This window comes from Pongo abelii, chromosome 8 (assembly GCF_028885655.2).
Source record: "Pongo abelii isolate AG06213 chromosome 8, NHGRI_mPonAbe1-v2.0_pri, whole genome shotgun sequence".
Taxonomy (NCBI): domain Eukaryota; kingdom Metazoa; phylum Chordata; class Mammalia; order Primates; family Hominidae; genus Pongo; species Pongo abelii.
Window position 1 is genome coordinate 61,996,873 of NC_071993.2, and position 22,050 is coordinate 62,018,922.

The following is a 22,050-nucleotide window of genomic DNA, read 5'->3' on the forward strand; positions in this document are numbered from 1 at the left end:
AGTAAGCATGTATATGGTCCAACCATGAAAATGGTTTCTCAGTTTGTTAACCAACCATTCTCCAATGTTCATGTCCTATATTTTACCTTAATTAATCATACTTCAGAACTCATCATTATCCATTATTATGCCACATCCAAAAATAACAATTTCAGACACTTTTCTACCTTGTAACTTTCAAGCTTTCTTACCCTAGTATATTCACTGTCACTTTAGTTGTTTCTTGACCTCTTGGGATCTCCAGTCCATTGACTATAATACATTACAGTGCCATCATCCATAACCTTCCTCGTGCTCTCATTTTCTTTCTTAGCTGATTCAGATTTCATTTCCCATCATTATAATACCTTACATAAATCCAGTTGAACATCCCCACACTTCTGTCCTTCCATTGTCAAAATCCCAAGTTGGGTTTCAGCAGATCTCTGTCACCTCCTTACATGTATCATGATGCAGATACAAACGAATGACTCTGCTGACTGGTCTTACTATAAATTTATAATTACAGCCCTCAAGTGAGTTCTTGGCACTGGCAGCCCCAATTTTGGTGGTTAATTTACTGTCTTATTATCAAGGGTGACTTTCTCACACGTTTTATTCTCTCCCCATATCTCTGGCACTAAATACACATACACACCCATCATTCTCACCTAGTTAACTTGCTGAGAGAACTTCCTTAGCCTTCTACCACCAAATCAACCCACTTCAGTTCATCTGTAGCAGAATATGCTATCTTCCCTCCTGATCAAGTGAAAGGCAAGACTTGTTTGTACTCACTGGCTCACTTCCCTCCCTTCTCTCTTTTGTACCCATTCCAGGCAGGCTTTTATTTCACAAAGCTCAAAGTCATTCTCCTTAAGTGTCCAACAGGCAATTCTCAGTTCTCATTTTACCTGACCTCTCAGTGGCACTTGTCATGATTGATCACTCCATTCTTGAAATATTTTCCCTCCTTGGCCATTAGGATGTCCTCATTTTCTGATTTCTCTCTCTGCCTGTGGCTTCTTTCCCTGCTCCTTCATTGGCAACATTGTTAAATCTTCCTTTTCCCGACTTTTAAAGATGATGTGCCTCAAAGTTCAGTCATTCCTCCTTTGTTTTACTCCATGTACACATGCCTTTGGTGAGCTTATTCAGTCTCTGGGTTTAAATAACATTTCCACAACAAGGATTATATGGTTTGGCTGTGTGACCCCACCCAAATCTCACCTTCAATTGTAATAATCCCCATGTGTCAAGGGCAGGACCAGGTGGAGATAATTGAATCGTGGGGGGGGGGGGGGGGGCGGGGGGGGGCGTTTCCCCCAGGCTGTTCTCATGATCGCTAGTGAGTTCTGAGACCTAATGGTTTTATAAGGGGTTTCCCCCTTGCTCAGCACTCATTCTCTCTCCTGCCATCCTGTGAAGGGTGCCTTCGGCCATGATTATAAATTTCCTGAGGCCTCCCAGCAATGCGGAACTGTGAGTCAATTAAACCTCTTTCCTTTATACATTACCCAGTCTCAGGTATGTCTTTATTAGCAATGTGAGAACGAACTAATACAAAGGCTCTATGTTTTTTAACTCCAACCCCTATTTCTCCCCTGAGTTCCAGACTCACATATCCAATGCCTATGTGACATTTCCTCTTGGTTGCCCAGTAAGCATCAGAGTCATCACATCTGGGGAGATGATTTACCCACATGCCCAGGAAAAGCAAAATAACAAAACCAAATAAACAAAGCCCCTCTGAGTTAACTTTGACTCATTTATTCTCCCACTCATCATGTGCAAATCATCAGTATATCCTAACTTTAATTTAAACTGGATTTTAAATATAAACTATCACTTTAAAAGCAACAACATTTGCTAATGGATGCATGACCTTTATTTAGCAAACATTTTGGTGTTATCTGTATTTGGCTTGTGAATACTATTGCTCTTGGAGTTTCTTATTGAAATAAATGGCTACATGTCATCCCTTGGGGAAGGGAAGGTTAAATTATACATCTTGATTATGGAAAAATTTATACAATTTTAGGTAAAGACGTAAATCCTGGAAAAACAGGTGTAAGTGTGTATATGAGTGTGTGTGTGTGTGTGTATGTAGTATAAAAAGAAAAGATTATAGGTTATTCTTGAGTAGTCAGAGTAAAATGCTCTGCCAAATGTTATTTTGAACATTTTTACTATATCAGTTCAGCAAAATTAATGCTTATAAATGGTAGGAGCATAACTGAGAGAGAAAACCATTAGCTAAAGGCTATAATCTTAGCACATTGGAAGAAAATGATTTGGAGGATGAAAATGTTCAACAGAAAACTTAAAGTAAAAGGTTTTAAAATGCTCCAAATCTCATTCAGAGTGCATGAACTTTCTGGATTTAGAGGCAAAAATCTCAGCCTTGTCTACCTTCTCTTGCCCATCCCTTGAGTAATTCAAGCCTAATTCAATCATCTCTCTCTATCTTGTATCCGTTTTTCTTCATTTTCTTCCCTCAGCCATCCATGTCTTTCTTTCCCACTGATGTACACCCACCTCCTGTTACTGCTACTGCAAAAGCTTCTTAATTGCTTTAATAAGTCCCCAGACTCATCGTTTTGGAAACCATCTTATAGACATTAACAAGACAAACATTGTTCTAGTGTCACTTTTAAATTTTATTTTATTTTTTATACAAAGCAGGGTAAGGAAGGATGCACGACCTAACTGGTGTTAATGATCTTGGATAAGACTCCAATCTTTGGTCCTTCGTATCCTCAACTATAAACTTTCAATTGTATCCAGCATTCCAGATAAAAATTAGGTTAGTGCTAAGATTCTTAATCAGCACAGTCCTAGGTGAATATTTTGGACAAGCTATTTTAACTCTCTGAGACTTTATTTACATATACAAAAATGGCAATTCAAACACCCTCCTCATCGGGCTCCTGAACGGGAAAGAGCAAATCACATATAGAAGGCACACTGTGCCTAGCAGTCAGTAAGTACTCCATCCTAGTGTCACTTATTAAAAAATCCCCACCTATGACTTGTGACACCATATTTATTAAAAACAAACAGCATCAAGTAAGGAGTTCACAGATGCTGCATGTATCAGACCTGATTATTACCTAATACATTGTTTGGTGGAAACACTGAACCCTGAGAGTAGAGCAGTGCTAAGGCTAGACATTGGCAGTGACCAAATTTCTCATTTGTTCAGGTGGAAATAGGAGTAGCCAGAATGTAAGAGCTAAGAAAATACTGTGAGAACAAAATGAGTGGACTTATAAGTCGGTAAAACAAGCAATAGAGCTAAATCTCTCTAGATACAAAATGTCAGACAGAATGATCTTTTTTCTGGATGCAGCCATTTTTGCTAGAGTAGGGCTGAATACTTTAAGGTCCCAAATCGAAGCAGAAAACATGGGCATGTCAGGATTGTCACTACTCCGTGACCTACCAACCAATCCTTGTCTGTGACACAATTTATGTTATTCCCTCCTCCCCTTTCAATAGTCAACTGAAATCTCACTTTACTTTGATGACTACTGTGTTAGTCCATTCTTGCATAGCTATGAAGAAATACCTGAGGCTGGGTAAGTTATAAATAAAAGAGGTTTAGTTCGCTCATGGTTCTGCAGGCTTTCCAATCATGGCTCCAGCATTTGCTCCTGGTGAAGGCCTCGGGAAGCTTCCAATTATGGCGGAAGGCAAAGGGGGAGCAGGTGCATCACATGGTGAGAGAGGGAGTAAGAGAGAGAAGGGGGAGGTCTCTGTATTAGTGTCAGGCACTAATCTGGCCCCAAAACTGGCCATAAACAAAATCTCAGCAGCACTGTGACATGTTCGTGATGGCCATGATGCCCACGCTGAAGGTTGTGGATTTACTGGAATGAGGGCAAGGAACACCTGGCCCACCCAGGGCGGAAAACTGCTTAAAGGCATTCCTAAACCACAAAAAATAGCATGAGCGATCTGTGCCTTAAGGACATGTTCCTGCTGCAGATAACTAGCCAGAACCCATCCCTTTGTTTCAGCCCATCCCTGTTTCCCGTAAGGAATACTTTTAGTTAATCTATAATCTATAGAATCAATGCTTATCACTGGCTTGCTGTCAATAAATATGTGGGTAAATCTCTCTTTGGGCTCTCAGCTCTGAAGGCTGTCAGTCCCCTGATCCCACTCCACACTCTAGATTTCTGTGTGTGTGTCTTTAATTCCTCTAGCGCCGCTGGGTTAGGGTCTCCACGACCGAGCTGGTCTCCGCAATTAGTCCATTTTCACACTGCTATAAAGAAATACCCAACACTGGGTAATTTATAAAGGAAAGAGGTTTAATTGACTCTCAGTTCCACATGGCTGGGGAGCCTCAGGAAACTTACAATCATGGCAGAAGGGGAAGCAGGCACTGACCTTCTTCATATGGTGGCAGGAGAAAGGAGAGTGAACGAGTGAAGGGGGTGGAGCCCCTTATAAAACCATCAGATCTCATGAGAACTAATTCACGAGAACAGCATGGAGGAAACCGCCCCCATGATTCAATTACCTCCAGCTGGTTTCTCCCTTGACATGTGGGGATTATGAGGATTATGGGGTTTAGATTTCAAGGTGAGATTTTGGGTGGGGACACAGCCAAACCGTATCAGTCTCCAGCTCTTTTCAACAACCAGATCTCATGTGAACTGCAAGAGAGAGAACTCACTCATCACCAAGGGAATAGTATTAAGCCATTCATGAGCAACCTGCCCCATGATCCAAATACCTCCCACCAGGCCCTACTCACAGCATTGGGGATTACATTTCAACATGAGATTTCGAGGAAACAAATTTCCAAGCCTATCAACTCCAGACTTCTCTGCTCACTTACTTCACAGAACTCCGTTAGCACATGAAGACTGTACAACATCATGTAGCACCTAAATGTATACTGTGTTCTATTAGTCATTTATTGTGTCCTGCCTGTATGGGGGTCATGTTTCCCCAGCTAGGCTTAGGCTACCTTTTTTATAGATTTACTATCTCCCTAATTTTACTTAGTGAAATGGAGAAGACTAAAATGGTCTCTCTGTCACTAGTCACTACCACTCCAGTCCATTCTCACTCTGCTTCTCTAGCGATCTCAAACCAGAAATCTGATCCTGACATATTCCCACGGCAAATGCCATGACTTAGAAGATAAATGGCAAACCTCTTGGTGACCCATTCATTGTCTTTACCCAACCTGTCATTGTCATGCTATTTCCCAGCATCTAATTCAAGATACAATTGAGATTTCCTGGACAATTGAAGGAATATGATGCCTCAGGCCTCTACTTAATCCAGGGGACATGTCACTTCTAAGAATCCCTTCCTGATGCTCCAAGAAAGACATGACTCTACTCCTATAATGCTGCACTTACAACTCTAGCTGCTGTTGGCATTGTAAATGTCTCCCATGTGTTATTTGTACCACTATTATAGGTTCCACCAAAGCCAGGGCACCGAGTACAAATGCCAAACTCAGTGATTTTGCTAATTTCTTTAGGAGATACACAGATAAGGTGAATTACTAAGCCCTTCAGCCTGACTATGAAGATGTATAGCTTTTTGTTATGACTGAAAGAGCAATCCATTTATGAACCAACCCTGTCTAGGCAACTTTTCAGCCTTAGAAATGAATGTGTATTTTGTGGGACAGAAAATAGAAAGTATGGCATTGTAGCAACAGGAAATACTTGGCTGCAGCCTGAATAACATTTATTTATTTTTATCTATTTATTTATTTGTTTATCAGTTTTGTTTGTTTTTGTTTTTTTCATAGAGACAAGGTCTTGCCCTATCACCCAGGTTGGAGTACAAAGGTATAATCATATCTCATGTTTAACTTCAAACTCTTGTCCTCAAGTGATCCTCCCCGCTCAGCCTCCTGAGTAGTTGGGACTATAGGTGTGCAGCACCATGCCTGGATAATATTTTTAAACAATTCTTATAGACATAAGGTCTCACTGTGTAGCCCAGGCTGGTCTCAAACTCCGGGGCTGATGCAATTCTCCCACCTCTGCCTTTCAAAGCTCTGGGATTACAGACATGAGCCACAACACCCAGCCTGATTCATTGTTATGGAGTGGTCAGTGTTTGCAAACTCCATCCTAGTTGTTCTGCTGCCATTTTATTATACTACTTTTTACTTAATATTTCTTTTTCTAAGTTTGCCTATGGCTGTGTTTAACAAGATGATTACTACGGTGTGCCATCTAATTTATAATTAATAAAGAGGAGTGTAGGTACTGGAATTTTCATAGACATCCTGAATTCAAGGTTACTCTGCACAGATTTGGTGTCAGGTGCACTGGGTCTTCCTAGATTGAGTAAACCAGGATTTTTTCTCTTAATGACTCTGGCCCAAGGACTACTTGTCAAATGTATGGTAACATTTGACAAGTATTTTGGCAGGAAACTGTAGTGTGCATCTTCAAAAACACACAAAGGCCCTGAGAAGGATTGATTTTCAGTTTTAAATGGAAAGGGAACTGAAGTGAAAAAGATAACAACTTCTGTAAAATTGAACATTCAGATTTTCGATCAATGGCAGATGATTTATTTGTCTGAAATTAACCCATGGTGACTGAAAAGCTCCTTTTCATATGGGGTTGCATTAATTCCATAAGGCCACAGAATAGGTCTGAGCTCTGGAATAATCCCAGAGACTGTCACACCCAGCACCCAACTTTCATCTTCCATTTCACAATTAGTTTCCTGGGAATACCAGTTTCAGGCCCCAATCTGCACAATTCCAGTCTTTCAATCCACAGCTGCTTTTGTTTCTAATTTCCCAAGTTCCAAGTAAAATTAAGTATGTATCATTCTCAAAGTGGAAGACCTATGTTATGGTTGGTGTGAAATATACCCAGCATTAAATCCTGGATCTATCACAAGGGAGCTATGTGGCCATAAGACTGGCATTTCACACCTCCAACCTTCACATTCCTCATCTAAACTTTGAAGGACAGACAACTCCTCTCTTGGTTTGTTGTAACTGTTTGATAAGGCAACCTATAAACGTATCCTTAACACACTGCCTGTTTGAATGCTGGCACTCGATGTGTCTTTTTCCTCAAATGTAACATTAGGACAATTTTGCATTATTGGGCAAAGCACTGAATTAGTATCAAACAAGTAAGTCCACCATTTGCCCTGCTGCACTAGGGCCTTTGCGCAATGATTGTTATTTAGTCTGTGTCATGAAAACCCATATGATAGATACAATAAGGAGGCCTGCCTAATTTGTGAATTCATATTTTTGATTCCTCAAATGTCTACTTAGTATACAGCATACACAAATCCAATTCGTATGCCATATCTCCTGCAAAACTTCACAGTAGAATAATGGACTCTAACAAGAAAAATAAAATGATCAAATATAAAAATGTTGAGTCCTAATTATGAGTCATAGAAAACAGAGGACACCTTAAAATGATAAGCCCACAATTGAGCACAACTATTATCACCATCTATTCCCTAGGAACGTTCCATTCGTGACCAATATAATTGAGAATGTCAATAAAATAGGTTGGAATAATTTTTAACTGATGCATTTTATTCTCATACAGCACCTACAGTACTGCCGCATCTGGACAACTATTAAATAACAAAGTGGTTACAAAGAGAGACGACTACAAAACCTTGCTCTCTGTTAAAGGATGTGTGTTAGGCACTATCTGGGAAATAAACGGGGAGTATCTGGTAATTGATGAGTTTAGCCAGAGACTTATGCAAGATGCAGACACCAAGGAGAAGAGAGTTATCCACTCACGTAAGGCCCTGTAGTTAGCAGGTAATAGGGCTAGAATTTAAACTTAGATTTACCTAACTCCAATTCATTCCATATTAATACTATGCTTTTCAGGGCAAAGTGCAAGAAAATATGGTGATTTTATTTTGTTAGGTAGACATCATAGGAAAAATCAGAATTTTTTTTTTTTTTTTTGAGACAAAATCTCGCTCTGTCACATAGGCTAAAGTGCAATGGTGTGATCTCGGCTCACTGCAACCTTCGTCTCCCAGGTTCAAGCAATCCTACCACCTCAGCCTCCTGAGTAGCTGGGATTACAGGCGCCCACCATCACATGGGTAATTTTTGTATATCTCTACAGATGGGGTTTCACCATGTTGGCCAGGCTGGTCTCGAACTCCTGACCTCAGGTGATTCACCTGCCTCAGCCTCCCAAAGTACTGGGATTACAGGCATGAGCCACCACGCTCAGCCTAGAATTCTTAATAACTTTTTTTTTTGTATTTATAAATGTTTGCTAATCACTCCTACAAAAGACCTTAAAATTGTTTTAAATGTATCTCTTTATTTATTCACTCAACTAACACGAATTGAAGGCCTTTTATGAAACACACTGTAACCCATTGGGACAATATTGCATTCTGAACTCATTACAGCTGGATATGTAAAAGAAAGAAAAGGTATTTTTCTCCATTCTCCTTTCTTCCTTCTCTTATCTCTTTTCCTTTCACTAGACCTTCCAGAGAAGTACGCAATTGTTTTTGGACTGATCGACTCTCTCATTCAAACACTTTTTGGCATTCAGGTTTTAAAAATAAATTTAAAAAATTTACATACATTCCAGGGTTCTAGCTCCTTTTGAGAATTTAAGACTATCCTGCGATCATGTCCACAATTGGAGCTGAAGTCACTGTTACAAAATCAGAGCAAATGGTATGAGAAGTATACTGGTTATAAACCATGTCGTCTACACATTGTCAACTGAGAAAAATAGCAATTCCACGGACCATGACCTCTGATTTATCTGGCCATCATTTGCAGGAAGTCATTTCCTAGAGAGTAGAGAAACATGCCTCTCATCATAGATAGAGACATAATGTTCCCTGCCACTCTTTCTCTGTAAGAACTCAGCTATTGATTTTGCTGAATTTCTGGTCCTTCCTCTTCCATTGCCTAAAGGGTTCCAAATGCATTCTCTTAGTGATCATACACATTCCTTGTGAATCTGGAGAATATCCTTATTTTGTAAAGTAAGAAACTGGAAATAGAAGACACCAATATTCCCCAGTTCAAAATTTTCAGAAGAGAATTAGGAAAATAAATCTGAATTTTATTCCCATAGTTATCTCACAAGAACAGAAAGAGAAGGCAGAGCAGCAGGATAGACAGCAAGAGTGTGAGCAAACACAGAGGTAGAGAAAGAGGGAGTGCAGGCCTGTGCCTCAGGACAGGAAGGAGGAGTAAAGCCTGACAAGACCAGAGATAACTTGAGAACATCCAGCGTGACACCTGAAAAGGGCAGTGAGTCATACAAGAAAAAGAGCGTCCTGATTTTGTGGAGCACTCTACAGTATATGAAACATGCAAAGTAATGTACATTGAAAGCAACAACAAAGGCATCGATTTGGGGGAAAGAAGGTAGATACATCTGAGTATTTTTAGACCACAGCAAGGGGATGATGATGATGATGCACAGTGTTTTTAAAGTAGATTTCATGTTTAGAAAAGTTTCAGATTTAAGCCAGGCACAGTGGCTCACGCCTGTAATCCCGGCACTTTAGGAGGCCGAGGCAGGGGGATCACGAGGTCAGGAGTTCGAGACCAGCCTGGCCAATATGGTGAAACCCCATCTCTACTAGAAATACAAAAATTAGCCAGGCACTGTGGCGCGTGCCTATATTCCCAGCTACTTGGGAGGCTGAGGCAGAAGTATCGCTTGAACCCAGGAGGTGGAGGTTGCAGTGAGACGAGATTGCTCCACTGAACTCCAGCCTGGGTGACAGAGCGAGACTTCATCTCAAAAAAAAAAAAAAAGAAAAGAAAAGTTTCAGATTTACTGAAAAATTGACCGGGTGTGGTGGCTTACGCCTGTGATCCCAGTAGTTTGGGAGGCTGAGGCGGGCAGATCACCTGAGGTCAGGAGTTTGAGACCACCCTGGACGACATGGTAAAACCCCATCTCTACTAAAAATACAAAAATTAGCCAGGTGTGGTTGGTGCATGCCTGTAATCCCAGCTACTTGGGAGGCTGAGGCAGGAGAATTGCTTGAACCCAGGAGGCAGAGGCTGCAGTGAGCTGAGATCATGACACTGCACTCCAGCCTCGGTGACAGAGCAAGACTCTGTGTGTGTGTTTTTTTTTTTTTTTTTAAAAAAAAGATTTACAGAAAAATTGAGAAAACAGTACAGAAGTTTTCCTCATACTCCACACCCAGTTTCCTCTATTATTTCCACCATAAAGTAAGATAAAATTGTATTACCTCCTACGTTAATATCGTTAATATGGTATATTTCCCACTGTGAATGAAAGAATATTGATAGGAAGGTATCAACTAAAGTCCACAGTCTATTCAGACTTCCTTCATTTTTACCCGATGTCCTTTTCTGTTCCAGGATCCCCTCCAGCATACCACATTTTATTCCGTTGTCATGTTTCCTTAGCCTCCCCTTGGCTGTGTCAATTTCTCAGATTTTGCTTGTCTGTGATGACCTTGATGATTTTAAAGAGTTCTGGTTCAGGTATTTTATAGGATGGCCCATGATTCGAATTTGTCTGGTGTTTTTCTCATAATTAGATTGGGTTTACGGGTTCCAGGAAGGGAGACTACGGATGTAAAGTGCCATTTTCATCATATCCTATCAAAGGTACATAATATGAGCATCACTTATGATTGTGAGTATTGACCTTGATTACCTGGCTGGGGTAGCGTTTGTCAGATATTTCTACCATTTAGTTATTCTTTGTCCCTTCTTTCCCTGTGTACTCTTCAGGAAGGAGAAACAAGGTCACTATGTACAGCCAACACCTCAAGGATTCAATATCTACATAAATTATTGGAAATTCTTCTGCATGGCAGATTGGTCTCTTTTTCTCATTTTCATATTTATTCAATTATTTATTTATATCTGCATGATCACATCAACATTTGTCTTATACTTTCAGTTATAATTCAAAACTACTTTATTTATTTTGTTGCTCAAATTTTTTCAGCTTTGGCCATTTGAAGTACTTTTGTTGGCTCCCGTGTCCCTTCGATATCTAACAATCAGTGTGAGTTTTTTGTTTTTGTTTTTGTTTTTGCTTTGTGTGTGTGTGTGTATTTGTTTTGTTTTTAGCACTTCCTTGCTTTCTGGCAGTATAAGATGCTCCAGGTTCATGTAGGTAAATATATATTTCTTGCTTTAACCCTAGAATCATCCATCTCTCCAAGGAAACCAAGTTGTTTTAATTGATGAATGGTATTACAAACCAAGCTCTGGGCACTGGGTGTGCTCACTGTCATTGAGGTCAACAGCTTTGTAGTTGGCAAAGCACTGTAGAATTGCCAAAGTGTGGATTCCACCCATTATTACACTGCAACCTGATCATAGTTCTCAGGAGTATTGTGCCCCTGTTGTGCCACTCAGGAAATTAGGTTCTGGGAGGTCAACACCAAGTCCAAGGTATCAAATCTAGTTTATGTTAAAGTGAATTAAATGTTTATAAGATGTTTCTCAAGTTTCACTGTACTAGATCCTGGCTTATAATAGTAAGTGAGCATATCTGGAACCTTCCATTTTTAATCTTACAGTCTGATTTCCAAGATAGAATTTAAAAATATAAGTACGTATGTAAATATTCTAAAAATGGTTGGTCCTTTAAAGGAAAAGTACCCAGCACTGGAAGACTGAATGACAGGAGCACTGACTCACAACAGACAGGGGTAGAGGGGGCTTCGTGAAAAACTGTGAATGTGATATTTAAGTTGAGATCTTGAAATAGTGAAAGCTGGGTAATGAACGGGGGCTGTTTTTCAGAGACAGACAAGTATATAAGTAACAAATGCAAAATACATTGAATTGGAAAGAAGCTTGGCATGTTCAAGAAACTAAAATAAAATCATGAAGGTAGAATGTAAAGGGGTGGATTATTGTATGCAAGAATGGTGAGGTTCAGGCACAGCCAGATGAACCAATACTTGTAGGATAACCAAGGTGAGAATTCTTATTTTATCTTATTAGCTATGGAATGACACTAAAGTTTTAAAGCAGGGGAATCAGATGATAAAATATAGGATCTAAACACATTATTTTGACTTATGTGGGGTGAATGAATTGGCAAAGTGGCAAGACTGAATTGAAGACTGATTAGAAAAATATTTGTGCTTTTGAGTAAGGTGATGGTGGCTGAGTCTGGTGTGTTTGAAGTGAGAAAGAAAAGAAATGGAAGGATTGGAGAAGAGCTATTTATAAGGTAGCATAAAAGGTGGGAGAGTGAGCTTGAAAGAAAAATTAGTGAGACTGTTGAGCAGGACTGACAGCTCAGTTAGAGATGATCTGAATGTATGTCATAAACAATACAGCCAAGCTCCCCCATTGTGTGATTGTCTACAACTTTTTGGTTGTCAATGCGGAGAAGGTTGATAGAAAGGTTCATCTTGTGGGTTTGAAGTAGGAAGAGAGCAACTAACGTTGGAATCATGGCATCCAAGCAGGAGTGAAAGAAAAGTGGTGCTCCCAGGGAGCTAAGTGTTGGGGGAAATTGAGAGTTTCATGAGGTCAGAGAATATGGGAGGTATTTGAACCAACCAGATAGTAACAGAGGGTGTTTGATAAACAAATGGAGCATTTTAACATGGAATATTAGAGCTGATATAGTTGTTGGTATTGGGAAATTCCAAGGTGTGATGATAAAATGTGTGGCTTAGATGAAGCCAAGAAGGTGGTTGGAGATGAGGAGGCAAAGGGAATGAGAGATCGGGGTGTTGGATGAAATGATTCTGTGGATGCTGAAGTCTGTTATGCTAATGACTGTAGTTGCAGTAGAGAAGGTGGCTTTGGGCGATGTTCTAGTCTTTAATGGCTGAGGACTGAGGAGGAACATCCACAGCTTAGTGGCTGAAAGAAGTCAGAAGCAAGAAAGTAATACAGCCAGGTGTGAAACTCAATGGAGCAAGCTGTAGCCAGAGGCATTATTCTGTACCCACTATTTTAAGATCATTATTAGTTTTTGGTACTTATTATACTCTCCAATCCAGAAACCTTGAATAGAAAAACTGAGGGCTCACAGATAAATCTTAAGGAAAAATTTTAAATCCTTCAGCCTAGGCAGTTAACTATTCTATACCATCATACTTTGGAAACAGAACAAAAAAAAGTGAATCCAAATCCTCCTTTTATTAATATCATTAGGAGCAATACTGTACCAGATATGTCACACAAGTTTTCTGAATCTCAGTGTCCTCATTTGTAATATAGTGCTAAAAATACTCATCATACAGAGGTTTTTATGAGAATCACATAGAAGTAGGCATGGAAAGTACCTAGCATAGAACTGAACTTTTCCAATGCCTCTGTTTTCCCATGTATCAATGGGATTAATAATAGCACCCATATCATAGAAAATTTGTGAAGACCAGCTGAGCCAATGTAGGTAAAGGTTTCAGATCAGCACTTGGCACAAGGTGAAATTTATATCAACACTGGCTATTTTTATCACTAAAGCAAACACAAGGGGAAAAAAAAAACTTTGTACCCAATTGAGCAATGTTTGTATTGAAATCATTTGTCTTCGTTCATGGATTTAAATAATTTTTCAGCAAGAACTCTGTGATCCTCTCTTCAAGGCAATTAATTAAATGGACAGAGAAAAGGGGTCTTGAGAATCTGAATCTCTGTGCTTGGCCCCTGAGCTGGTTGGGAGCCCACAGAAGGCCTCAGTCTCTGAGTCTTGCTTCTCTGTCCACAGCACCATGCAGGGCAGGCTGGGTGGGGGCAATGCCTTCCAGGAAAAGCCACAAGCCCCTGATGGGCAGTGTGGTGGGGAGGGGCAATGCCCCTCACCCCACACCATTGCTCAGGGGCCTTCTTCTGGAGCCAGTCCTCCTTACCTCTGCCAGAGAGTTGTCAGGCTAAGAAGCCCCCCACAGGGAGATTGTACTGCCAGAAAGCACCCAGGCCTGCAGTGATTGGAGTTAATTGGCCTTTATTTAGTGTCAGGGCTGCTCTGATCTGCCTCATTAACCCTGGTGACCACATGGTGCTTTTTAATGAAGATCCCTACCTTGCCCAATTCTCGATTTAAACAAAGGCACCTTTGAAAATCTCTAAATCCCACACTGATCAATTTCTACTTAGAAAAAAATCAAAGTGTTATCTGCTGGGTGGTCAGGAGCAGCACCAGGATCTACCACTTTCATGCTTCTCAGGCCAAGCAGGCGACAAGACTGTGGTCAGGATCAGGAAGCAGTTCAAGACTCAGGGCAGGAGAGTGCAGCACTGAAGCCAGGCAGTCTGTGAGGGAATCCCGATTGTGATCACTCCCATGTGGAGTCAGGGCTGCATGAAAAGCCTTCTCGGTACCTGCAGGGCCACTGTAGATGAGGAGCTTCCTGTCACTCAGCAGGACAATGGCTTTGGAGGATAAGATCCTTCTTAGGAAGCAAGATCCATGCTCTTTTAACAAGAGGAAGAGTCAGAGGGAAGAGGGCGAGGAGAAGCTTGGGGTCATCCCTCTAATGAGATACACAGGAAGAGAAGGAACAGCTCCGAATTCCTATAGGCCCAGTGGGTTGTTAGAGGTGAGAACTAAGGAAGCTTTAAGTGCCAGGGGGGAAGAGGATAGAGCGGAGAATACTTTCACTATTCATAGCCATGACATTCTTCTCCAGGTTTTTGTAGCAATGTAGGTCCAATGTCGTCAGATTTTCAGGTATTTCAAGAGAGTCCAGGAATTCAGATTTGTGTAAAGTCTCTCAATGTTTATCTATTGGTGACTAATTCACTTTCTGTTGTTCTTAAATACTTGCGAGCCAGAACGTTGTCAGTCAAATATACAAGACTGCCGATCAAATGCAGCTTGGCATCTGTCTGATTGAGGCCTCTGAGCTGCAGCAGCAGACTCAAGCCTTGGTTTTACCTCTTTTAATACAGCATCCGGTAAATATAGACTAGAGTCAGACACCAGGCAAGGAGCTACGTAGTTGTGATCTGCCTTCAAGTGGCTTGTGACATAGATGGGGAGTTTGGACAATTAAATGATCACAGCTATGTGATGTATGCAAGGACAGGAATTAGCAGGGTCTTATAAAATGGTATAAAATTCAGTCCTAGACAGTCAAGCAAGGCTTCCTGGAAGCAGGGGTCAAGACCAACATGGTCTTGATATCTCAGCAGAAGTTATTCTGTTTTTTGAGATGGAGTTTCACTCTTGTTGCCCAAGCTGGAGTGCAATGGCTCCATCTCGGCTCACTGCAATCTCTGCCTCCCGGGTGTTCAAGCGATTCTCCTTCCTCAGCCTCCCAAGTAGCTGGAATTACAGGTGCCTGCCACCATGCCCAGATAATTTTTTGTATTTTTAGTAGAGATGGGGTTTCACTATGTTGGCCAGGCTGGTCTCCAACTCCTGACCTCAGGCGATCCACCTGCCTCAGCCTCCCAAAGTGTATATTTCTTATTTCTATTTTCTTCATACCAAAATACATCCCAAGAAAAGCCAAGCACAAAAATAAAAGTTAAACATTTAAAATTTTTTAAAAACCTTCCATATTGATATATTGATCCACAATTTTTGTGGCAAATTTTAGTTGTCCTGTCTTTAGTGAATACTTGTTTCAACTCCTGAAATTTTATTTCCTGGGTTATCTTTGTAAACTACTAAAGGGTCAAATGTTATGAGATAATTCCACCTCAAGAACAGGAGTTTAGCTTCATTCACTGTGTGGCTCTGGGGGATAACAAGCCAGGACCTCTGGAGAGGAAGTACTTCTTATTCTGACGGGTCACCTGAGACCATTTCTGCCATCACTGTGGAGTTTATATTCACATTGGGCTTAGAAGGCCTCATTCATTTCTGCAGCAAATCTTTTTGGGTGCAAACTGCATTGCTGATAAGGTTACCACACTGACAAAAACGAATCAAGTGAAGGGTAAATTGATTTGAATCTTAACCTAAGCCAAATGTGATAGAAAAAGTTACTTTTGAAAAGATGAAAGAATGTATTGCAAAAGCCAGTAGTGTTCTGATAATGCTTCTCCATGTGCTTAGTAAACATAAGCATGCCTCTCAATTTCAGACTCAATCTATGTTTCCCACACCATTCAGAAGCAAGTGTGGGTTGTGTGTTTTTTCTCCAGAAAATGCTTATTTACAACTTTTTCCCACTTCTGGCAGACAAGTGGGTCAGGGTGTGGTTATTCATTATTTATTTTTTCTTTCTCATTCAGCAAATGTTTACTATTTATTTTCTTTTTCATTCAACAAATATCCAACAATATTTGCTACTATGAGCCAAAAGCTGAACTTTTAAGTGTATAAACAGCATCTAAATCCTAAAAGATTTGGGGGGGAGGGTGGGAAAAGAATCTCCATAAGTACCCGCTATTCCTGGGGATCAACTGGGGTAGTGGCCGGTGCAAATGAGTCTGCTTAGCAAGCACAGCAAAAAGGGAAGTGAATATCCAGTTCTATTCTCACATGGAAATCCACATGAATTCAATAGCCCTTCATTGAACATCTGTCTACTGGATGTAATGTCCTGTGCAGGGAGCTGGAAGGCCATATAAAGGCTCTTCCCCAGGGAGTTTATAATCTAGGAGAAAAGATAACAACATGTACATAAATAACTAAAATACCAAATACAGAGATATGGGGCCAAAAAGAAACCTAAAATAAAGACCTTTACTTAATAGTTTCAGAGAGGACAGACTTATGCTTGATCATAGAGGATTACAAAAGTCACCAAGGGTCTGGTAGCATTTGTTCTGGGTCTTGGGAATGGCAGGTAGGATTTTAATGGAGGTGGAAGGAAAGCACAATTCTAGAAAGTAAGGAAAGCACGGTGGGGAAGGCAGACATCAGTACTGACTATTATACTGAGACTTGCAGACAAGCCAGGAAACACAAACCAAGACTATTGAGGGCCTGATGAAAATTGTTAGGCAATATAGAATGCAAATATGAATATGAAACAGCTTAGTAACATAAACTAAGCTTTGTTTTAGAATAATTTGACTGCTGTGTACAGAATGTTCTGGAAGCAAGTGATCCAACAGCAGGGAGACCACTTAAAATGATGATGATCATAACTAATATTAAAACAAAGACAGTAATGGCAGCACTTATGTTGCACTTACCAAGGGCCAGGAATTATTTTAAGCATTTTTGCATGTAGTAACATATTGACCCCTCCCATTCATCCGAAAAATAGATACTATTATTATCCCCACTTTACCAATAAGAAAGCTAAAACCAACTTTACATGCAGATGGTCACCCAGCATGGAAGGGCAGAGAGAGGTCATGGACCAGGAAGGCAGGCAGACACTTGCTTCACCTCTCCACTCCGCTCTCTCACGGAGGAGCCAGTTCAACATCTTGGTGAGAAATGATGACAGCCTAAAACTGGGGAGTCACAGCGGGAATGGAGGGGCAGAATTTACACACAGGGACTGGGAACAGAGGGAGTAGACAGAGGAGACCAAGAAGCTCTCACAAAGGTATAAAGTGACATGCCACAGTGTAGAGGATTTCAAAAACAAAGAAATTATTCCAGAGAGTTAAATAGTACTGAAAAGTCAAAGCAGACTAGAATTTTGAAAGAGCTAGTGAACTGAATAAAAGGAATTCCCTGGTGCCTGTTAGGTCAGTAGTTTTAGAACAGGGTTACGGTTATACATTGCAAGCAGTTAAGAGTGGATGAGTAATAAGAAAGATGGGCCATTGGACCAGATGATTCTGTTCAAATTTTCATGGTAAAGAAATAATAAAATCAGAAATAAGAGTATGTAAAATTCTGATGGAGTTAAGTAAATGATACCTTTGCTATTACTACTATTACTATTATTACTGTTATTATTATTGTTATTGCTAGTTATCAAGGTAAACCTCTTTGCAGAGAAGTTAGGTAGAATGAAAATCAGCAGTAAATAGAAGGGAAGAGAAAACACGTTTTGATTATTTGAACAAGTATATGAATATATCTGAATGGGCAGTCTCAATGCTCATTATAAATTACTAGAAATATCCAAGCGGTAAGTACCCTAGAGGGGTGCATTCAGATTCTGGTCTGAATTTTCAAGGATTCACTGTAAGGTTTGGTTTAAGCATCATAAATTCCCGTTTTAGAACGAGACAGATCCCTGTATTCTAATGTTTTTCTGGGTGAATTTGTATCAAGTATTAGATTTTGGTAGTTTGTGGATCATGAAGCAACTTGGACCCTGTAATGGACTGAAGGTTTGTGTCTCTCCAAACCCATAGGTTGAAATTCCAACCCCCAAAAGGATGGCAAAGAAGGTGGGGCTTCTGGGAGGTAATTATGTCATCAGTAATAGTTCATATAAACAGAATTAGAGCCTTTATAAAAGGAACCCCCAAGAGCTCTCTTATTCTCTTTTTAAGAGGGGACATGCGAGAAGGTGGCCGTCTGCAGCCCAGAAGAGAGCCCGCACAGGAACCTGAACATGCTGGGTCCTTGGTCTCAAATTTCCCAGCCCCCAGAACTGTGAAAAATAAATTTATTTGTTATGAGCTACCCACTCTACGGCACTTTGTTATAAGCCAAATTAACTAAGATATACCCTAACATCTGTATAGACAGCCCTTCATAAGGTGCGTCCCACATGACACATGCTGAAATACGTTCACTGGATTGGGCAGACATGTTAGACCAGGTTTGCTGAGGAGAACAACGCCATAAGCAATGTTTCCCCTCACTTCCAAGGGCAACATCAAATTTTCAGCCTCGTTTTAATTTCTGCAGCTGGCACTGCAGCTGAAGGGCCAACAGCATTACAATCATTTCTGACATTTCCTAGTCCTTTATAGCTTACAGCAGGTTTTCTCAGTTGCAACTTTAGCATACCTTATAACAGTTCTCTTATGTAGCCAAGGCAGAGGGTGTGATCCTATATTAGAGAAGTGGAAAACCAGGCTGAGAGATGTATTTCCTTGCTCAAGACCATTCACATAGCAGGTGGGCCAGCATTCACACTCGGACCCAGTGACTCTGAATGCCTTACTCTCTGAAAAAAAAACTCCCTCTAAATACCAGTTCCTTCTCTTTTGAGTAAAAGCAAAACATGCCATCTTGTGATTCAGACTAAGATAATTTCCCATTATTTTTTTTCTGCTCTAACTGTGTTTGACCTCTTAGACATATTTAACCCCACTTTTGGTCAGACTTCAATTATTGAGATTTATATTCAGTTGTTTATGCCAAAGCATTAGCATATCCCAGATTTCACTGGTAACCAGGAAAGCAGTAATTATACCGTTTGCCGAAACAGTAGGTGCCCTCATTATTTATCTCCGTGAAAAAAGTTTGTTTAGATTTTTTCATCCTTCGTGTTTTCTCTTTAGTAAATAGTTATCCAGCTAAATTATTCATCACATCATCAGAGTGCTTCCTGGAGAAAATTCAAAAACATGTTATAACACCCTCAAGAAATGCATGTCAAAGTCTGAATGATTACTAAAGCAAAAAAATGAGGCATATCAAGCATTTTGCAGTATGTGAAAGCAAAATAGGCCAGTCTGGGAATGATCTAATATCAGTGTCTCCAGAAAAGGAAGATGGTCACTGCCCCAAGTCTTTTCTTTTTAAAATAAACCAGTTAACACAGAAACTGCCTTTTACATACAAGTGTAGACTCCACAGAGTAAGTACTCACATGCGAAAACTGCAAGGACACAGGGAGACTAACCTCAAAAATTTATTATCACAGGATCTTATCATCTAGCTCTCATTCATATGTCATACTTTCCTGAGGAATAAATACCCGAGTGTTTCACAATATATGTTGAGTAAAAAAAAAAAAAAAAGAGAAGACTGGGAAAAAATCAGGCTAATGCTACAATCATGGCATTTGCACAGATTTTTCAAAGTGTGAAGTAGGATAAATGTATTCTAATGTACCCGAGAGCAGGGCAAATTAGGGAATGCTGAAATAAATAGTTGATCAAAGTAGAATTTTATTATTGATTTCCAATATTTTTCAGATTTTCCTCATTCTTTATCTTCTCAAAAATGAGAATTCCTGTGTGGTTAAATTCATGTCCTAGTTCTTAAGTTAGAAAACATCACACAAATAACAGTTGCTATTAATTGAATGTTTTTATTATGTCAGGTACTTTACTTATATTATTAGCAATTTTTAAAAAATATTGAAAACTAAGTGCCATGTTTCTCTTTTTATAGTTGTAGAAGGTGAATCTCAGAGAAGCAGAATAATCCATTCCAGATGATACTGCTCCTAAGAATAAATCCAAGATTTAAATCCATGTGTGTGTGGAATTTTCTCTGTGTCTGCTCTTTTCACCAACATATGTAAGTCTTTTACATCACGGGTCCCTAACCCTTGGGCCATGGACCTGTATTGGTCTTTGGCCTGTTAGGAATCAGGCTGCACAGCAGGAGGTGAGCTGCTGGTGAGTGAGCAAAGCTTCATCTGTATTTACAGCCACTCTCCATTGCTTGCATTACCACCTGAGCTCCATCTCCTGTCAGATGAGCCACAGCATTAGATTCTCACAGGAGTGAGAACCCTATTGTGAACTACACATGCGAGGGATCTAGGTTATGCTCTCCCTATGGGAATCTAATGCCTCATAATCTGTCACTGCCTCCCATCCCCCACAGATGGAATCCTCTAGTTGCAGGAACACAAGCTCAGGGCTCCCACTGATTCTACATTATGTTGAGTTGTATAATTATTTCATTATATGTTACAATGTAATGATAATATAAACAAAGTGCACAATAAATGTAATGCACTGGCTGGGCACCGTGGCTCACACCTGTAATCCTAGCCCTTTGGGAGGCTGAGGAGGGCAGATTGACTGAGCTCAGGAGTTCGAGACCAGCCTGGGCAACAAGGCGAAACCCCGTCTCTATGAAAATACAAAAAATTAGCCAGGCATGGTGGTGGGCGTCTGTAGTCCCAGCTACTCAGGTGGCTGAAGCAGGAGAATTGCTTGAACCCAGGAGGCGGAAGTTGCAGTGAGCCGAGATCAAGCCACTGCACACCAGCCTGGGTGACAGAGCGAGACTCTGTCTCCAACAAATCAGTCAATCAATAATTGTAATGCACTTGAGTTATCCCGAAACCATCCCCCACTCCCAGTACCCCGTGGCCTGTGAAAAAATTGTTACCCACAAAAATGATCCCTGGTGCCAAAATGGTTATGGACCGCTGCTTTACATCATTATACACACTAATAGAACCCTTCTAAAGCAAAATACTTTTGAGAATTCAAAGTAGAGAAGAAAATTCAACAAAATAATTTAGATTGAGAAGACCACCTATTCCATCGTCCTTATTTTTCTGATTAGGCAATGGCACTTCAAAAAGATGAAGTCAACTACCCAAAAATAGTTCCAGAACCTAGGTCTCCAGACTTCTAATTCAATGCTCATTTTGCTCACTCCCTCATCTTTCTAAATTCTAGATTTCTCTTACAATCTACAGAGTTGATGCTATGGTTCTCATAAGTGCACTGAAGAATTTAACTGGTAGATTAAGGTAATAATCTTTTCAAAGTGCTCTGAAATTATCTGAGCTTCAGATAAAACAGCCATAATTAGGTTCCCTGCCAGTTGAACAGCATGAATGCTATTGACACTGTCCAAGCCATAGGAAAGAGTTACAGGAGAAAGGAAAAAAATTCACAATGGTGTCTTTCTAGACTTTTAGGTAAAATGTCTGTTGATGATTAAAAGAACATAGGATTCTAAATTTCCTTCTCAGATCTCATTAAGCAACTGTCTGCACACCTTCTTTTTTGACTATTCATCTCCTTGAATGGATTCAGAAAAAACATAGCATCATAATTAACATTTAAAAAAATTAGTCTAACAAAAATTTCCAGACAGATCTTTACCTCAAGCAGAAATTTCTCCTATTAAATGCTATCCTTGAAAATATCACTAAATCCTGCATAGCAATTTCTCTCCTTTTCTGTATAATGATATAGCTATTGTACCCAAAAGAAAAGAAATACACATTTTACTTACCATCACAGCTCAGTTAGCAGTTTCCTCCAAGTTAAAAACTTTGTGTAGTAGCTGGAAGTCAAGATCTATATTTCTTTAAAAAATTAACTATGGGAAATTGGAG

At 40.1% G+C, this 22,050-nt stretch overlaps 1 protein-coding gene and 1 long non-coding RNA gene across 16 annotated transcripts in view; one reads left to right on the top strand and one right to left on the bottom strand.

The window, feature by feature from the left end:
- NRG3 (neuregulin 3) overlaps nt 1-22,050 on the bottom strand; it is a 1,113,017-nt gene that overhangs the window by 729,469 nt on the left and 361,498 nt on the right. The gene's annotated exons all lie outside the window — the stretch shown is intronic.
- On the top strand, nt 11,329-18,245 carry LOC129048248 (uncharacterized). Its single transcript, XR_008510441.2, has 3 exons — nt 11,329-11,398; nt 17,200-17,311; nt 18,194-18,245. It is a non-coding gene; the product is annotated as an uncharacterized LOC129048248 (long non-coding RNA).